Source organism: Lissotriton vulgaris, chromosome 1_1, assembly GCF_964263255.1.
Source record: "Lissotriton vulgaris chromosome 1_1, aLisVul1.2, whole genome shotgun sequence".
Lineage (NCBI taxonomy): Eukaryota > Metazoa > Chordata > Amphibia > Caudata > Salamandridae > Lissotriton > Lissotriton vulgaris.
This window is the reverse complement of record NC_141685.1, coordinates 1,613,494,327-1,613,514,697: the sequence shown is the minus strand read 5'-3', so window position 1 is coordinate 1,613,514,697 and position 20,371 is coordinate 1,613,494,327. Positions and strand designations below refer to the sequence as shown.

The 20,371-nt window shown below is 45.4% G+C and overlaps 1 protein-coding gene across 5 annotated transcripts in view; it reads right to left on the bottom strand.

Annotated features, from left to right (window-relative positions):
* GOLGB1 (golgin B1) overlaps positions 1 to 20,121 on the bottom strand; it is a 294,232-nt gene extending 274,111 nt beyond the window's left edge. For 2 of the 5 annotated variants that reach the window (XM_086918651.1, XM_086918690.1), the window contains exon 1: positions 20,045 to 20,121. The gene's annotated coding sequence lies outside the window, so the exon portion shown is untranslated. The remainder of the gene's footprint in view (positions 1 to 20,044) is intronic. The other 3 variants (XM_086918672.1, XM_086918681.1, XM_086918662.1) reach the window with 3 other exon arrangements.
* Between the last annotated feature and the right edge of the window lie 250 nt (positions 20,122 to 20,371).

Below are 20,371 nucleotides of genomic sequence, written 5' to 3'. Positions count from 1 at the left end.
CGATTGAACGTGCGCCGGGACACAAAGTGCGACAGGAGGGGGCACAATGGGCCAGCTCACGCACACTGCACATGCGCACTGGGGTACTGAGCAACGTGTGCCTCAACAGGCTTGCGCAAGGAAAAGACTTGCCTCGAAGATGGCGCATGCGCGCCTGATGGTCGCACAGTTGCACGCTGTCTCAGAAGCGATAAGGAAAGAAGCAGTGGCAGACACAGACTGTGGTTGACTCCACCACACGCAGCGTCTAGGAGTAGCAGCCACTATCCACACTGAGTGGTGGGGCTAGGTGCCATGCCAGCAGCATTCGGTAACTTCAGGCCACGGATGCAGGGGCGGAACTTCTTGCCTTTCTTAAAACAAGAAAAGAGCCCGGTGAGTGGGGGGGGGGCTTGGGGGGGCATGCGCGTGTGTGGGTGTAGCTGTGTGTATGCGCGTGTGTAGCTGTGCGTGTGTATGTATATGTGTGACTATGTGTCTGTTAGCTGTGCGTGTGTATATGTGGGGCTGTGTGTCTGTGTAAGTGCGTCCTGATGTGCCTGCGTGTGTGTGTGTGTGTGTGTGTGTGTGTGTGCGCGCGTGCGTGCATGTGTGGGTGTGTGCGTGTGTGGGTGGGTGTGTGCGTGTGTGGGTGTGTGTGTGCGTGTGCGTGTGTGTGCGTGCGTGTGCGTGTGCGTGTGTGAGTGTGGCTGTGTCTGCGCGCGATTGAGAGAGGCTGTGAATGTGGGACAGGAGATATGCACGGCGCCGGGCTGGGCGTGCGCGCCCACGAGGTCAAATCGCCAAGGAAAAGCGCGTAACCATACCCTGTCCGCCATTCCCGACAAACCCACAACAATAGGTCTTTCGCTGGAGCAGCGCTATGCGCTGCTAACACCAGCGAGACCTAAAAAGCAAGCAAGATAAAGAAAGCAAAAAGAAGGGCAGAAGGCAGAGGAGCAGCAGAGCAGAGAATCTCCCACTATACCATTAGGGATGAGGCGCAGGCGGGTGCCTGTGGGTGGAGGGCCTTGAACAACTGACCACAGGGTCAGCAGCAGCTTTGGGGGCAGTAGCTACCAGGTGGAGCTTTGCAGGAAAGGGAGAAGTCCACTGACAAAATCTTTGGATTTGACCTTTACCGCGCAGCAGCCACCATAAGTAGGGTGAGGGGGAGAGCTGGGCAGGTGGAAGACTGGAAAGCGGTGCTGGCAGGGTGCGGGGGCGAGCAATGGCAGGTTCATGGGAAAAGGCAGAAAAAGAAGAGAGGAGAAAGTTGAAAACAGTGAAGGACCGAAAAAGAAAGACAGAGACAGAGGGCAGAGCAGCAGTAGAGCAGACAAGATTCCCACTGGACGACCAGGGATGTTGCACAGGCAAGTGCCTTTGGGTGGGGGAGGGCCTCGAACCACTGACCAGAGGATCAGCAGCAGCTAGGGTCAACAGCTACCAGGCAGAGCTGTGCAGGGAAGGGAGCAGATCACTGAAAGACTGACGCTTGGGTCTACAAAAAAGAAACATGACAAAGCACTCACACAAGTACGGCATCTGCTTGCTAATGCAAGTCTCACACAAAATGCAGAGAACTGCGAGTCTCACAAAAACAGACTCATGTTCTTTGGGCATATTTTCTCTCAAAAGGGAAAGACCCTGTCCCGGAAAAGGAGCATTGTCATCTCATTGCCCCCCAGAAGATGTGACCATGCTGCGATCTTTGACAGCTATTGCTCCGGGTACATTCGTGATTGGCTCCTAAGAGTGCCCCTCTAAGAGAATTAACAAAGCAAGATGTTCCATTTGAAAGGTCATCTGAATGTGACCAAAGTTTCAAGTAAATAAAACATGCAATTGAAAATGCAACTTAAATGGCTTACTTTGATCTGGTATTGCATACAGAGAGTGTGGTAGATGCAAGTCCAGTGGGGCTGGCCTCGATTCTTACCCAACAAAATGGACATCCTGATGCTCAGAAACACATTGTGGCCTATGCTAGCCAGAATCTCTCAGACCGAGCGAGCTTATTTTCAACCTGAGAAAGAAACTTAGCTGTAGTATGGGCATGTGAACAGTTCCATGATTTTCTGTATGTAGCATTTCACCCTTGTCACGATCATCCGGCGTTGCTCACCATCTTCAGAAACCCAAAAGTCAAGATGGCCCCTCACATAGAGAGGTGGGGCTTGCGTCTGCAGGAGTAGTATTACACTATTGTGGACAATCCAGGGAAGGATGAAACCCTCACAGGCTACTTTTCATGAGTGCCACTGACGTAAATAATTAATTTACTCTCTTAATTTCTATGCAGGTAAGTACTTAATCAATAATAACTCAATCGGAATGAAAAAAGACAGAGTCCGTGGTGTTAGAGTTTCTAAGGGTTTTATTCCTTATAAAGGAATCAGGATATCATGTTCTGACCACCACAGGGGTGTCAGAAGGGATAGAGCGCTCTCGTTTATTGACAATACATAGCTTATATACTTGATTTATACCATAAGAATCAATGTAAGAGGCGTAACAGCTGAGAGAAGACAAGATAACAGTATACACGTGATACTAGTACATCATCAAGAGGCGTAAACTAGGCGTGAACCAGAGGTGTGTGCTGGAAACGTCACTGATAAGTGACGCAAGTGGGTGGCACCAAGGGGTGGTGCTAACAGAATGTTGCAATGTCAGCAGAAATCGGAAGCTTGGATGCGCGCGCAGCTGCATGACGTGTGATTGACGGGGTGCAGGGGACTTGACATTTACACTGACGGAAAGAGACAGAAGTCTGGCATGTCAGATCAACTTGTACTTCTATCATATCTGATATCTGATGTTTAGGAACTATACTATCTGGGCGGAAAGGTCTCTAGGGCAGAAGCTATTCTATGCTAACTGTGGATGCGTGTATAAGCGCCTGGGTGTCTACATGTGAAGCGTGGGGCACGGGGCCTTCCATGGAAGCATGGCAACAGAGGCTATGAATTACTTGCATTGAGACAGGTCGGCCCTTTGGCTCTGCAGCTGGAGAGGATGTTTACAGGATCTAGTAGGCAGGAATGTATTCTCGGGGAGCGGAACAGATAACTCGAAGGTTATAGTCAGTCTTGGCAGAAAGCAGGCTTAAGCTGAGCGCGAGGGGCCGCGCTGAAAGTAGGACAGAGTTCACGGGTACAGAGGTAGCCTGGGCAGAGTCAGGAGCCACAAAAGAGGTTCAGATGGCAGGAATTCAGGGCCTACTCTTGCTTAGAGCAGGAATACATGAAAAGTGTACTACAAAAAGACGGTGGCATAGCATACTTAGAAACGGACTACATAATCCATTCATGGTGGATCTGAAAGAGGACAAGTTAACGGTGGACGCAAATGTATTTGCGTCTTCATAGCTGGCACAGGAGGGAAGTTACATGCACTATGAGCTGGTACATGGAGTCGGTGGGGTACGCGCTAGGGAACATTTCTTGACCTAAAATTTAATTTTCCTCATTCCCTCCTTGTTCCCTACGGACCCTTCATGAAATATCGATCCTCATGAATCGATCAGTCTGTTCTTGTAACATTATTTGTTCTTCTTTCTTTCGGTTACGTTTTGAGTGAAAACTGGAATGTTCAATACAAGAAGTGGCACACAGTCCACAAATCGCTGGCCCACACTGCAGGCACAGGCAGCAACTGAATACAGAGACCTGGCTAACCGATTCATCAGTGCCCGATCTTGTCGAGGCACTACCTCATGGCTACCAAATAGCCAGAACAGACCGCATCGCAGGAAGGGGAGGAGGATTGGCAATAGTGTATAAAGACACTTACACCTGTCGATGTAACTCCACCTCCTTCTCCGACTGTGAAAGCGTGTCGTTTAATTTAGAATTTTCACCAAATCTAAATTTCTCTGGCATTCTGGCCTACCGCCCCCCCGGCATGGCCAGACAGTTTTTAGATTCTGCACCCTCAGTTGTAGCAGACTTGGCTATTACATCTGCCAATTTCACACTGCTGGGAGATCTAAATATGCATTTTGAAGATTCTGCTGATCATGCAGCCCAAGAACTGATCACTGACCTGCTGGCACTACAGTTGGTCCAACTTGTCTCTTCACCTACTCACGTAAAAGGACATTTATTAGACCCAGTATTTAGCAACTGTCCAGGCCTAGTAACAGAGCCTCCTATCGCCCTTCCATGGACAGATCATCAACTCATTCGGCTAAACTGGCATATCCCCAAACCTCCCATCCTCCCAACAGGTTTACGGGAAGCTCGGGACTGGCCGAAACTATCTACTGATGAGTGGGCTCGTGAACTCCAAGCCACAATCCCTTCAATCACTACTGACCCTACAGAAGCAAACAACACCTTGAACAGTTGGATCACTCAGTCTTTGAACACTATTCTTCCTGTAGTAAAATCTCACACCAAAAGATCTAGGACGTCTGCACCTTGGTACACTACAGAGCTTAGGGAGGAAAAACGCAAGTGCAAAAGGCTGGAAAGAAAATGGCGTCTGGGATATACAGAGTCCGATAAAATAGCATATAGAAACTCCATCAGGAACTATAAGCTTGAGATTAGAAAAGCTCAATCCCAGCATTACGCACAAAAGATTAATGATGCTAGGTCCAATTCAAGGGAAATATATAGTATAGTAAAACACCTTACTGTACTTCCCCAGCCGCCAATAAATAGTGAGGACTTACAAACTCGTTGCAACGAGTTGGCAGACTACTTCTTTAACAAAATAGATAGTATCTACTCTACTTTTCCAGCCATACACTCACAGAATCAGGCAGCCACTGCCAGCTTTTCTGACTATGTAGCAGCAGAAAATAAAACGCCAATTATGGAGAATTTCCCATTACTACAGCAGGACCTATTAGCTAGCCTAATGACCCAGGTAAAATCGGGCTCCCCCAGTGATTCGGCCCCTCCTAAATTCCTAAGGACTGTCAGTCAGGTCATCCTACCGGTCATGTTAAAAGTACTTAATGCCTCCATCTCCACCAACACAGTCCCTCCTAAGTGGAAGGAAGCGAGGGTAAAAGCACTTGCTAAAAAACCGAATATTAGTATCACCAATTTTGGCAATTATCGCCCTATCTCCTTGCTCCCATGGGCCAGCAAGTTATTGGAAAAATACATCAATGGCCTTTTGACCAAGTTCCTTGAGGAAAACAATCTCCTTGATCGCTCGCAGACTGGCTTCCGCCCCAAACATGGGACGGAGTCGGCTCTCCTGGCGGTCTTAGAGGAAACTAGGGGCATCTTGGATCGGGGAGGATCGGTGGCAGTCGTCCTCCTCGATCTCAGTGCCGCTTTTGACACTGTAAATCACATTATCTTGTTGCAGCGCCTCAGGGAAATTGGGATACAAGGAGGTGCACTGGAGTGGATCCGCTCTTTTCTGTCCAGTAGGCAATTTCAGGTCTTTGAGGGAGCAACTATCTCCTCAAGCAAGCCCTTGAACTGTGGAGTTCCGCAGGGCTCCTCATTGAGTCCGACGTTGTTTAACGTCTACATGAGACCACTGGCCGGGGTCGTCCGTCCGTATGGTATTAAGATCGTTACCTACGCGGACGACACCCAGCTGGTGGTCTCCCTCACGCCGGCTGGAGACCCTGGAGGTACAGTGGACCTGCCCAAATGTCTGAGCGAGATTAATCGATGGATGACCATGTCTTGTCTCAAACTTAATGGAGACAAGACAGAGGTCATGATGATGGGACATCTAGCACCTCCCTCGATTAATCAAATCTGGCCATCATGCCTGGGCACCCCTCCAGTCCCCAGAGATACCATCAAGAGCCTGGGAATCTGGTTAGATAAGTCCCTAACATTCAATCATCAGGCCACTGTATTATCTGCTACCTGTTTTGGCCTCATTAGAATGCTGAAAAAAATCCTTCCATTACTACCGTTTGAGGCCAGACAAATCGTGGTCCAGGGACTGATACTAGCCAGGCTGGACTTTGGAAATGCGCTCTACCTTGGGACCCCTGACTCCACACTTAAAAAGTTGCAGGTAATCCAGAACTGTGCGGCCCGAACCCTGCTCCAACTCCCACGCAGGACCTCTGTGAAGGCTGGACTGAAAAAATTACACTGGCTTCCGGTGAAAGACAGGATCAGCTTCAAATCCCTTTGTGTTGCCCATCAATCTTTCTGGGAAACCGGACCACTGATTAGTCGCCCCCTAATTACTCCCTACTTTCCCAGCAGACAACTTCGATCCACAAATGCTTTACTAGCGGTAGTACCAATGGTTAAAAGATCCAGATCAGGAGGTCGCTCTTTTTCCCTGAATGCGGCCAAATTATGGAACAGTCTTCCCTTCCACCTTAGGTCCAACCCTGACCTTACCTCCTTTAGGAAAAATTTAAAAACCTTCCTGTTTAATAAATAAGTAACCCTCCCTGGACTCAGCCCCATGGGTAACACCTGTTAGTTTTTCAGCGCTAGGACGCCTCCGGGCAGCTATTTTGCGCTTTATAAAATCCATTTTCATTTCATTTCATTTCAATACAAGGACTAGGCCAATGCCTAGGAAGGATAGGATCTTCCATCCCCAAGCTGTTAACGTTGTCCAGAACCAACCGGACCAAGTCCAGGTGCCTGGATTCTGATGTATCTGATTTGCAATATTATGAAGACGGGTAATAGCTTGATATACTGATGGTGCGTTTTGTGGAATGAAAACACAGCAACTTGACCCGATGACCTTACAGGCTCCACCTCTATCTGCCAAGATGACGTCAATTACAAGACGATTCTGAAGGACAACAACCCGCATAGCGGACTGCTCTTCTGTTAAGTTACCTAAGGCGGAGGCAGTTTCATTTACTACTGCTTCAAGTGTTCTAGTTAATCTGCGTATTAATTTACTATTCTGGACAGGTCCTAAAAAGAAAAAGAATCCTTTATTAAAATCGGTGTACTGTTCCCATGCCGTTTCTGTGTAGTCGACAAGTGGGACATCTCTTCTGGGTCTATTCTTTACTAGATTGCTATTTCTATGGTAATCAGGAGGAGCTAGAAAAACAGGTGGCAGAAGGAATGCAATGTAACAGGTACCATCCCAATCTGGAGGTAGACGTATGTATGCGGTATGACCACAAACAAAGTAAGAATGACTGATAGCTTTGAAAGACGATTTTCCATGATCACTGAATTCGACCACAGTAGTGCATTTACTATGACCTAAGTGTACTGAACCTTTCTTCTTGATACATAATTCACCAGTGACTGGCAGTACTGACATAATAGGTAGAACTGGTGTGGCTTCGGATTCGACAGTAAGAATCATAAGGCTAATTGTATAATTACCTAATCCATATACTTCATTTTCTAGATCAGTTCCTATTCTAGTGGGGAGTCCCTCCTTATCTGGGTAACAGACGTCTAGCAGGACCAAGTTCAAGTTTCCCCAAACCCAACCCCCATCGAAAACAGCAATGTCGGGATCTAAAGAATTAATTATTCTGAACCATGCTCCGCAGGAGCCATTGTGAGAGAACGGGTACGGAAAGAGGGGCAGAGCTCCCTTGTAATTCTGGTAGGGAGGGAGTCGGCCACATATCCAGCAATTTGTAGCATTGTTAGTTTGATGAGAATGATGTAACATACTAATGAATGTATTGTTGCGCAGCGCAAGTCTGTAGGAAAGCTCATGAGGAGGTAACTCACTAAAAGTGTGTTCAGCAGAGACATTGTAAGCAGATTGTTCACGCTTGAAAATAGGATAATAGGTAGGTAACAAGATACTAGCAACAATAATTAAAATACTGAGAATAAACATGATTATTAGTGTCACTATGCAGTGACTACGAAGTGATTTGCAGTATGTACGTTTCTTTGCTTCTCTCTCTCTATCTCGATCTAGGGGATACATGTCAGAAACTATTTAACCGATTCACCTAGGGGAGGACTTAAACAATTAAACTGTCTGACTTGCTAGATCGTAATTTCATGCGATATTGTTCTTGAGGAGTCTTTTCTCGTTGCGATTCGGTAAAGTCTTTGGTAACACAGTCTTTGGTGGGGGTGGACGAGTCTGGGTCAGGTTTCAGTCCAGGAAATTTCTTTATATGACTCGTGTGTACCCACCCCTTTCTTCCCTCGATTTTCACCGCCGTCCTTGTTGTTAGAAGAACGGTCTTCGGAGACTTCCAGCGGGGCTCCAGCGGACTTTTCCTGTCGAAGTTGCGGACGAGGACAGTATCACCGGGACGGACGTCATGTGGCTTTACATCAGTGTTGTCAGGGAAGGCTGCGGCAACCTGTGAACGACATGATTGGAGTGCAGACATCAAGGAGGCAAGGTAATCTGTCAACATATTAGAATCAACATCAGTAATCTTTTTTGGAATGGGCGTCCCCCACATATTCGGTGGTCTTCCAAAGACCACCTCGTACGGAGATAGCCCTGATCTCGAATGGGCGACCATTCTCATATAGAATAGTGCCACTGGCAGGGCGACTATCCAGTCGACCCCTTTTTCCTGACATATTTTGGCAAGGCGGATCTTTAGTGTCTGGTTATGCCTCTCAACAAGGCCTGCGGCTTCTGGGTGTCGGACACAATGGAACTTCCACTGGTATCCCAGTAACAAGGAAACTTCTTTCATTAAGGCAGACGAGAATGGCTGACCGTTATCTGAGTACACGACACGAGGCAGGCCGTATCGTGGGAAGAATTCACGAACCAACTGTTTGGCAGTGGTCGGAGCAGTGTAATCTGAGACTGGGTATGCTTCGGTCCAGCGGGACAGAGCACAGACAACTACGAGAACATATTTAAATCCTCGACAACGGTCCATCTGGATATAATCCATCTGGAGGACTTCAAAAGGGTGATCGGGAGGATGAAATCCACCTTGCTCTACAGGGACGCTTTTACCTGGATTGAACTGACAACAGATCATGCAAGTACGCACTTTCTGTTTTGCGGCTGCTCGTAAGTGTTTATTGTTCCAGAGATTTTGTAAACTGTCTAACATTGCTTTCTCTCCTAGATGTGCAGGACTATGTGCTGTATTTATCATGACTTGAACCATAGAGTCAGGGAGAAACCATGTAGATTTTCCCTTCGTCATCCAACCTTGATCTGTCTGGATCCCTCCTAGTTCGATCCATTTCTTTATTTCTTCTGGAGTAGCATGTGTCTGAATGTCGATAACATCTAGTGTGGGATCCCTGACTGTCATACAGTTTGTCGGATCTGTTATTTTTGTCGTATCATTTATCTGAGTGTGAGTCAGTGCTGTATGTTTTGCTGTCTGATCTGCCAGGTCGTTACCCTGGGAAACAGAATCTGTGGCTTTAGTATGTGCTTTACACTTCATGACGGATATGGCTGAAGGCAGATGTATTGCTTCTAACAGTGCTTGAATGAGAGGACCATGTTGTATCTTTGTACCATGAGAGGTCAGAAAACCTCTTTCTTGCCACAGCATGCCGAAGTCGTGTACGACTCCGAACGCATAACGGGAATCTGTGTATATGTTAACATTTCTGTTCTTGGCTAGAATACAGGCTCGGGTCAGAGCAATGAGCTCTGCTGCTTGAGCAGACAGTGTATCAATACGATGTGTTTCTTTAACTTCAGTTTCAGTGGTCACGGCATACGCGGCCACTAACTCTCCTGTACTTGTTCTCATGCATGAACCATCCACATAAAGTGTCAGGTCTGGATTTGTCAATGGAACATCTGTTAAATCTCGTCGGGGCTTTGTTACTGCATTAATGATCTCTATACAATCATGCGGAGCTGGATCTGTCATAACTGTAGGTAACAGTGTTGCTGGGTTCAGGATACTGCAGCGTCTGATTTCTATGTGTGGCTGGAATAATGTCAATTCGTAACCTGTCAGTCGTGCTATAGTCAAGTGTTGAGTCTGGGTTCTGTTTAACAGAACCTCTACAGAATGTGGAACTTGTACTGTTAACTGGTGACCTAAAACAATTGAGTCGCTTTGTCTGATTGCTAACGCTGTTGCTGCTACTGACTTTAAGCATGCAGGGAGTGCCTGTGCTACTGAATCCAATGTACTTGAAAAATAAGCGCAAGGCTTATGTGAACCTGCTTGATCTTGAGTGAGGACAGACAATGCTGTACCATCACGTTCTGTAACAAAAAGTGTAAACGGTTTGCTGTAACATGGTGTCGCTAAAACTGGTGCTTGGCATAAAGCTTTCTTTAATTCCTCAAAGGCTTGTGTGTGTTCCTGAGTCCAAGGGAGGGCAATGGAAGTTGCAGCCTCCTGCGTCGTTAACTGGATGAGTGGTTTAGCTAGAAATGCATATTGAGGAATCCATTGTCTGCAGTACGAGGTGAGGCCTATGAAGGCCCGCACTTCCTTTTGTGTCTGGGGTCGCGGCATATTTACAATTAACTGGATGCGATCGGGAGTGAGCTGTCTCCCCACTTTGGACAGCAAGTGACCCAAGTATACAACTTGCTGAACACAGAATTGTAGCTTCGAAGGGGACACCTTGTGTCCCTTGTCTGCCAAGAAATGCAAAACTGTCAGAGATGCTTGTTCACATTCGGGCTCACTTCGTGCGGTGATCAGTAGATCATCGACGTATTGCAGTAAAGCTGTATTAACTGGCATTTGGATACAATCTAGTTGTCTTTTCAGTGCTTGACTATAGATGCTGGGGCTTTCTGTAAATCCTTGAGGTGCGCGGGAAAATTTGAAACTTCGTCCATTTAAACTGAATCCGAAGAGATATTGGCTCTCCGGGTCAATAGGTACACTGAAGAAAGCGTTCTTGAGATCGATTACAGTAAAGAACGTTGCTTCTGAATCAATAATAGTCAATAGGGAAGAGATATCGGGGACCACAGGATACTGTGGTACAATACATTTGTTCAGTTCTCGAAGATCAATCACCAGCCGATATACTGGCGGTGCATTGCGGTCTGTACGTTTAAGAATTGGAATGATGGGTGAATTACAGATATTGGAGTCGGTCTCTACGACCACTCCCTGGGCAATAAGTTCTTCAATGATTTTCAGTAAAGCCACTACAGCATCGGGTGGTAACTTGTATTGTCTGATCCTGGGTAAAACAACTCCTGTCTTGAGTGTTACACGATATGGAGTGATATGCATACAACCTACATCAGCTGGGCCTTTTGCCCATAAGTGATCTGGTACATTTTTCAATCTGATATCAAAATCACGTAAAACATAATGACCCTTGAAATCCCGTAGAAAGAGTCTGACTCCCTCCGGGGAACAGCATATTATAGCTCCTAGAGCCTTCAGTGTTTTAATTCCTAACAGATTTTCTGGACATGATTTCGTAAGTAACAAATCTGTAACTCGAGATAATGGACCCACAGCTAGTGGTACTGGTTCTGATACTTCATTTACAATAGGCTGTCCTGAAAAACCAAGGGAAACATTCTGTGAGCCTGAGAGGGGTGCCCCTGGGACTTCATTGTGACTGATTGTAGTGCGACTTGCCCCTGTGTCAATTAAAAACTTTCTGTCTTTTCCTAATACGTGACTGTGTACATAAGGACCTTCTTGATCTACAGGAATTTCAATAAGAGGCAAATCACTTTCCCTCCCTAGGCTGTTTCATGTATAACGGGGATAATCTGGATATGCCGACTGGGCATACTGGTACATCTGTTGTGATACTTGCCGAGTTGCGGCAATGGGCTGTGTCTGGGCATGTTGTGGCTGCGGTACTGCTACTGTCTGTACTGTGTGGGACTGATCATGCATAGGCTGTGTATTCTGCATTGGCTGTTCGTTCTGTGAGGTCTGTTGATGACCCTGTTCATGTCTAGGCGGACGCGGTCTTTCTTTAGTTTTACCTGTCTCGATGTTATGTTTCAGGACTGGACATTCATGTACGTAGTGACCTGGCTGCTTGCAATAATTACATGTCCCTTTAACGGGAGCGGCAGAATGATTGGTCTGGGCCCCACCTTTTCTATGACCGTCGGCTGGAATCGTCTGAGCCACTAACATTTTCATTTTCGTGTCTTTCATACGTTTCTGTTCCTGATCTTGTTCTTCCCTAATTCTGTTCTGGTGATATTGCAACATTTGTAACATCTGGGATGGCGTATTTGCTTGCCAAGTACTTTCAACTTTGTACACTCTATTTTTGACTAATGGTAGGGCATTCTCTACTAATTTTGTTACAAAAAGGTGTGGATATGACTCACTGCTAACTTTTAGGCCACTATTTATGATGAAACATTTCTCGAATCTTGAATAAAAGTCACTAGTATCTTCATCTTGTTTCTGTTTACAGGACGATATTGCGTCCCAATCTTCCTTTCTAGTTGTCAATAATCTTGGCAAAACCTGTACTATTAAACCTGGTAATGCTTTAGTCTTGTCCCCAAGGCCTACCCCTGGGACTCGTTTGCTTTCTTCGTCTTCTATTTCTACCCATGCTATTTTTGACTCTCCCACCTCCCAATCCTTTTCCTTTAATTTCTCGTAAATGCCCGTGGGCAACAGTACTTTTAACATTTTCATAATATCATCATACGTGTAATCTCCCATCAGTAACATATCTTTAAGCTCTCTATGAAAACCTGCAGGGTCTTTATCATGGCACGGAACTAATTTCTTCATTTCTAACAGTTCTAACTTAGTCAGTGGTGTGTGAACATACACACGCTTCAAGCGTTGGTCCGTACCCATAACTGGGTGTACTTCTCGTAAGGGGTTCTGACTTTCAATGCCACCACCGCATTGCATGTGGTACGTTTTCCTTTCTGGAGGCGGGGCGGGAACATATTCGGGACTTATGAAGGTGCTATATTTATGTCGTTGTTCTAGAATTATTTGTATTAATTTGGTACTAAAACCTCTCCATCTATCCATGAGTAGGGCTTCTAATGTCTCGTGTAAGGGACCTGGATCAGAATGATGGTTTCTGAACTTGATGAGGAGGTGCTGAATCATGTATATACCTGCTATTTTCTGCTCTTCCGGGGAAAGGTTCAAGAATGTCTGTACTAACGTGTCATCATTATACATGTCTGGGTTTTCGGCCCATAACACAGCTGACCGGGCTAATTCCTGTTCATCCATAGAATTGAGTACATGGTACCCCACTCGGTCTCGAAGCCTTTTATCAGTTTCCTGGAACTGATGTTCAGAAGAATTCGGATTTGTTAAAGCAGAGAAAAGAACTCTCTTGCTTTCCGGACGGATGCCTTTCCTAAGGTAATTTCCCTTACCTACGTACGCTATAGTATCTGTAGACCTTCCTGGTGCTTCATGGTCTTCTTCCTCCTCGGAGGAAGCTTTATCATTCCCTTCCTGGTGTGCAGTCAATACTGCCATTCTAATTTTCTGGGACATACTGGCTATGCAATTCCCTCTATCATGCTTTCCTTCGGCTATATTTTGACCCCACTTGTTTAATGCGTCTAGTTCACTTTGGTCTGTCTCGGGCCTGTCTCGTTCTCTTATTACACAATTTATGAAAAATCGTAATATCTGTGCTTGAATGTCAACTTTCTGTTTATGCATGGCATCTTTGACACTGTCAGGGTCTTTCCCTGTCTGTATAAACTCATATAGTCTGTCGAGGCGTTCCTGCATTCCTACATAGCATAGCAAGCTATCGGTGGCAGATCTTAATCGTAGTGATGCTAATATCATTAAATCGTCTTTTCCGGGTACTGGATCATATCTGCAAACTGACATCTTCTCTTTAAATGCGTCAAGCCGGGATAAGTGGGGAGACTGGAAAGGATTCTGCGTGTCCCTTAAATTTAATCTATGTGTCGGTGGCGGGGTCTGTAGACCCGCTGTCGCCCCTCCTGAGGCGGATGCTTGAGCATTATCTCTCCGCGGAGTCTGGATCTGAGTCTGAATTTGTCGTTTAGTAAGATCAGGTAGGACTGGTTTCGGTAGGTCTGTCTTGAGTGCGGGAAGTGGCGGAGCTGGTGGAACAGGGGAGGTCTGTCGTGGTACCGGCGGGACATTATCTGGGGGTGCAGTGCCACCCCTATCCCTGTCTGTAGGCAGGGCACGAACAGGCAGATTGGTGTAAGCTGGTGCCACATCCTCTAGATATGAATTTAGGAATATGTCTTTAGTAGTTTTATGCATTACTTTAGTTGGAACTAATGGTGTCGGTAAGTTTTTCGGTGTTTCTGATTGGGCTTCAGATGTGCCATCTGCTGCAAGATACATACCGTTTACAATATTATTTCGGGCACGGTCTATTTGTTCTGTTTTTACTCGGATCCCTTCAGTAACTAATTCGTTTTCTTGGTCTTTATCTGATTCTTTAAGTCTGTCTTCTCTACGGAGTGCTTTGTCAGCACGCTTACGCGATTCCTTACGCCAAAATTCTATGGCGTCCTTCTGAGATTGTCTAGCTTTCTTTTTCCATAATGCTTCTTCTACCCTCATGATGCACTCGGCATCCCACGTTCCGGTAACAGGCCATCTGTGTCTTTCGTCTAGGTGTTTGGTGTAATCGGCCCATAAGTCTAGATATAATATGGCATCTATGCCATGTTTCTGATACATAAAATTGCCTGGAGTGTCCCTAGGGGGGATAGGAATTTCTTCCTCCAGTAACCCTTTCCTAGTTCCTATCTGTTTTAACTTGTTGAAAAACGGCATCTTGCTTACTTATTACTGAATGCTAGATCCTTATTCCTTAATACTCTTGATAGCTAGGTTATACGAGAAACACAATAATACACGTTTAAACAGTCACATTCATACCACAACATTAATCACATAAAAACATTGAAGACATAGATGACTACCCCCCTATACTGGATGTACTGCTCAACAGTACGGATACACTGGTGTAACAGTGCAGAAATTCGGAATACTAGATATACTGCTAAACAGTACAGATACACTGCCTAAAAACAGTGCAGACCGGACTTGCGTACCCAAACCCGTCTAGATACGACCCAGCAACGGTACTCACCGGGAAGCACGGAAACAGAAGGCCTCGGAAAACTCGACTGGACTCGACTCGGAACTTCGGAAAACTTCGGAAAATTTCGGGAAACTTCGGAAAACTTCGGAAAACTGGTGGGCCTCTTCACACCTCGGACCTTGCTTCTTTCGGCTAGGCTCTGGTCGGGATCCTCCGCACTCCTCACCGCCTCGTCTGGGCACTGATCGCAGTCTTCGTCACCTCCGTGGGTCAGAGGGAGATGCAGGAAATCCTGCCAGTACACGTGTGTTCCATCTAACTGATGGCAGGGGACATAGCTTGCAACGCACCAACCGGCGCATGAGGTGGGGGAGGGGTCCCTATTCGGGCGCCAAAATGACGTAAATAATTAATTTACTCTCTTAATTTCTATGCAGGTAAGTACTTAATCAATAATAACTCAATCGGAATGAAAAAAGACAGAGTCCGTGGTGTTAGAGTTTCTAAGGGTTTTATTCCTTATAAAGGAATCAGGATATCATGTTCTGACCACCACAGGGGTGTCAGAAGGGATAGAGCGCTCTCGTTTATTGACAATACATAGCTTATATACTTGATTTATACCATAAGAATCAATGTAAGAGGCGTAACAGCTGAGAGAAGACAAGATAACAGTATACACGTGATACTAGTACATCATCAAGAGGCGTAAACTAGGCGTGAACCAGAGGTGTGTGCTGGAAACGTCACTGATAAGTGACGCAAGTGGGTGGCACCAAGGGGTGGTGCTAACAGAATGTTGCAATGTCAGCAGAAATCGGAAGCTTGGATGCGCGCGCAGCTGCATGACGTGTGATTGACGGGGTGCAGGGGACTTGACATTTACACTGACGGAAAGAGACAGAAGTCTGGCATGTCAGATCAACTTGTACTTCTATCATATCTGATATCTGATGTTTAGGAACTATACTATCTGGGCGGAAAGGTCTCTAGGGCAGAAGCTATTCTATGCTAACTGTGGATGCGTGTATAAGCGCCTGGGTGTCTACATGTGAAGCGTGGGGCACGGGGCCTTCCATGGAAGCATGGCAACAGAGGCTATGAATTACTTGCATTGAGACAGGTCGGCCCTTTGGCTCTGCAGCTGGAGAGGATGTTTACAGGATCTAGTAGGCAGGAATGTATTCTCGGGGAGCGGAACAGATAACTCGAAGGTTATAGTCAGTCTTGGCAGAAAGCAGGCTTAAGCTGAGCGCGAGGGGCCGCGCTGAAAGTAGGACAGAGTTCACGGGTACAGAGGTAGCCTGGGCAGAGTCAGGAGCCACAAAAGAGGTTCAGATGGCAGGAATTCAGGGCCTACTCTTGCTTAGAGCAGGAATACATGAAAAGTGTACTACAAAAAGACGGTGGCATAGCATACTTAGAAACGGACTACATAATCCATTCATGGTGGATCTGAAAGAGGACAAGTTAACGGTGGACGCAAATGTATTTGCGTCTTCATAGCTGGCACAGGAGGGAAGTTACATGCACTATGAGCTGGTACATGGAGTCGGTGGGGTACGCGCTAGGGAACATTTCTTGACCTAAAATTTAATTTTCCTCACCACTACAGCGTCATAGTACAACGTCCAAAGCGGCTGAGGCCTACATAAATTTCATAGCAAATTCAAGTGCGCCTACAGCTGTTTCTATTGAACAGATTCTGATAGCTACTAATACTGGCAAAGACATGCTTAATCTCAAAGGAATCATTGCAACGCAATCATGGAGAAAACATACTCGACTTCTTACAGATAATGTTCAGTACCAGAAATTCAAGAAAGCTCAGGAAGACCTTAGTTACACATGAAGGTGTCATACTAAGAGGGGCAAGAATAGCTATCCCTCAAAGCCTGAGGCAACAAGTTAATGAACTGGCACATGAAGGACATTGCAACATTTCTCCAACTAAAACAGCCCCAGGGATGGAGTGTGGTTGATGAACAAGTTGAAAGGAAAAGGAAAGCGTGTCATCTGTGAAACTGTCTATCTCCTAAAATGACTCTGCCCCCACTGAACATGTCTGATCTTCTTAAGCAGGCCCGGGAGAGGATTGCAGTTGACTTCTTCGGACACCTCAACAATGGACAAAATCTCATGGTAGTTGTCGAGGAGTACTCACATTTTCCTCTAGTGGAAGGCTACACATGACAAACTCATCAAGAGGTTGGATGACATTTTCGCACCATAGTGTTCCTTTCATTCTCAAATGCGGCAACTATCCGCCCTTCAATAGCAGAGAGTTCAAAGAATCATTGAACATCAAACATCAGAAAAGCATACCTCTTCCCAACAGGCAAATGGCATTGTTGAACAATTTAAGATTACTTTGAAAAGGGTGGTTCTGCTTGCAGCGCTGGAAGGAATCGACCTCAAGTCAGCTTTACACCCAGCCATCCGTGCCTACAATTCTACTCCTCATTCCACAGCAGGAGAAAGCCCTGCCACCTTCCCGTGGAGAGAGCTCTTGTAACAAAGATACCACAATGGACCACCAGTCGGTTAACAGACCCTGGTGATATTCGTGTCACTGACACCTTTCACAAATACAAAAGGAAGGCTTATGCCGATAAGCGCTGGTGTGCTGAAGACACGGTCTTCGAGAAAGAAGACAGAGTTCTTGTCAATCAAAAGAGGGTGCGCGAGACAGGCTCCATTTGATGCTGTACCACTAAGAGTTGTGGGGAGCAAAGGACACACAGTAACTGCCCAACAACCTGGAAAACCCATAGCGAGAGACTTGTCACACTTTAAGCATTTGCCTTGATGTTCATGAGTGAAGCAAGTCCACCTGAGTGCCCAAGTCAAGCATCCGACTCTTACCCAGAGATGCCAGATGAAGGTATCCCACCTTAATCTAGTACAACTAGATCAGGAAGACTGGTGCGAGCACCTAGACGACTCATCAAGGAGTTATAATGTGAATATGTGTATTTATTTGTTTGTACTTTATATTTCACAAAGGGGGAGATGTTTTGCCCTGTGTTTGTAGGTTCGAGGCCCCTAGTGGTCCTCGATGAACTCCTTACAAGTACTACATAATCTGTTGGGTGTGGCTGGGGTGGTTAATTAAGTTTATGATGCAGTGCATTCAATTAACGGTTGCATGTTAAAGAATAATGACGTGCAAACCTGAGCTCCGTGTGTGGTGTGGTATTTTACATGCTCCTGCGCTGGGGAGGACGCTACAAGTATGAGGTTGGGTTATCTAAGGTAGAAAGGTATTCATAGGTTTGATGAAACTTTCTAGAACATTAAGTGGTTTCTGAGATATTGGCCAAATATGTCTGCAAGACCTGTAACTTTGCATGGTATTGTGAACATTCACAAATTAACTCAAGGCCTCTTATTCTTCACATAATAAAATACCAAAAAGTGGCCTAACTGAGCCATCCACCGATTAACTATACAATGGACCATTCTAGACAAACGTAGGAAAAGAACTGCCATCACTCAAACTTTGCCATTTAAAGGAAATAATCTTCTTAATGATTACCAAACCTAATTCTGTCAGTTTCAGAGTGGAGTGGTGCATGGTAGATTGCAGTAGAGCAGAGTGGCGTAGGGTGCAGCAGTGCAAAAGAGATTAGAGCGTAGCGTGGATTGCCATAATCTGCACTGTAGTAGAGTGAAGTGGGTGGGAGTAGACTGCACTGGAGTAGAGTGCAGTGGTGTATAGTAGAGTAGTGAGGAGTAGAGTACATTGGCGTAAAGTGGTGTACAGTAGTAACGGAGTCGAGTGCAGTGATGCAGTGTGGAGCGGTGCAAAGTAGAGAACAGTGGCGTGGAGCACTGCAAATTCAAGTGAAGTAGGGTAAAGTGGAGTATGCATGGTGTGGTAGCATACTGCCATTACAGGGCAACACATCTTCAATTGAAATGACCATTACATTTTTATACACATGCCGTTTTACTGATGAAAGTATGCTGCACACAAACAATGTGTGGAAATGTCATCAGATAGTGTATTAATTTATTATGATCTTACCAAAATATTTGTTTCCATCACACGTCTGAATTACCAACTATGTGCATCATTTGTGATGTCCTAATTCTGATATATTCTAAATAGCTGTACAGTTAATTTACAGACATTTAAATATTGTTGTGTGCTAGAAATAAAATAACATCCTACAACCTTCCGACCAGTGGCCAGCATGAATGTCAGATAAATCCTCTCACTTTGCAGTCAGAAAATGAAAAGTAAAAACCAAGCTCCCTGGAAGACAAAGCCTGACATTTGACCTCTGCCCTTGGCTGCAGAGCAAATGTGACAAGATAAGAACAACATTTTAAGGCCTGTTTACAGAAATCCAGTACTGATAGAATAATACAATAAATAAAGTTTAGGAAAGGGAAGGGACGAACTCACGCTGGCCAGCCTAAAACAAATAAAATAAAGCCAGCAATTAGAAAGCAAGCAAATGTGAGTTACAAACCACAAAGCCAATGGTAAGAAACGGGTGAAATGCCTTTCCAGGGAAGCTTTTTGTATGTCTACCAAGATGTCGTTATCAAACCAAACAGCTGTGCTGTCCGGTAGACTTCGATCTAAAAATTAGGAAACGTTTGGAAACCTGAGGATCTTTAAAGGTGGGATTTGCTCCAGTGTTATTAAACTGAGCAAAGTCTGATTAGCACATTTTTTGATGGAGATGATCCTATTTCTGAGAAACTGATGGATGTTTTGGTTCTGTACCTGTACTGGATGCTATGTTTGACTGAATGTACCATTTCGTTTTTTTTTAATTTTAAGTCTATGTGCTATTACCACTTGTACAGGGCACAGGAAAAATACATATCTTTAAAGATAAGACATATGATAGCAATTCATTAAAAAAACATAACATCAAATCTTTGATAACATCATCTTTCCACGTCTACTAGTCTGCAGCACACTCTGGTGCAAAATTAAACAAGCAGCATGCAGAACACAACACACCCCATTGAAATATCTGCACCACTAGTTCTGTGAACGAGCAATTCACGTCCAAATAAACTGCTCAAACCTTTAAAGCAAAACTGGGTAACGTTCACTACTTCACAATTACAGGGTGTTCATCGGGTTAAGAAGAAAAACTCAAATACCCTCTACTGCACAATCATTTAAATAAATCCACCTTTGATTTCCGGATCACGTAGCTCACCTGATTAGACGAAAAATTCTCACCTCTTCACTGATAAAAGCCCCGCCTCTCGGCCACATCAGCACAGGAAACTAGGCGCTCTTCCGGGCTCCTATGCTGGCCCGCCCTCTTTTCAGAGAACACCAATCAGTCTTAAGCAAACAATGACAGTTCAGCTCGCACACCAATCAAATGACAGAACTTCAGAACAGAGCCGTCTAGTCTTATTAGCCAATGAGTGAGTTGCAGAAAGTGTTTGCTGACATCTGTTTCCGGAATCGTCAGTAAAAGCCAACCAGAAATTAGAACCGAGGCAACGTGACTAACGAGGAGCCAATCATGGCTTTG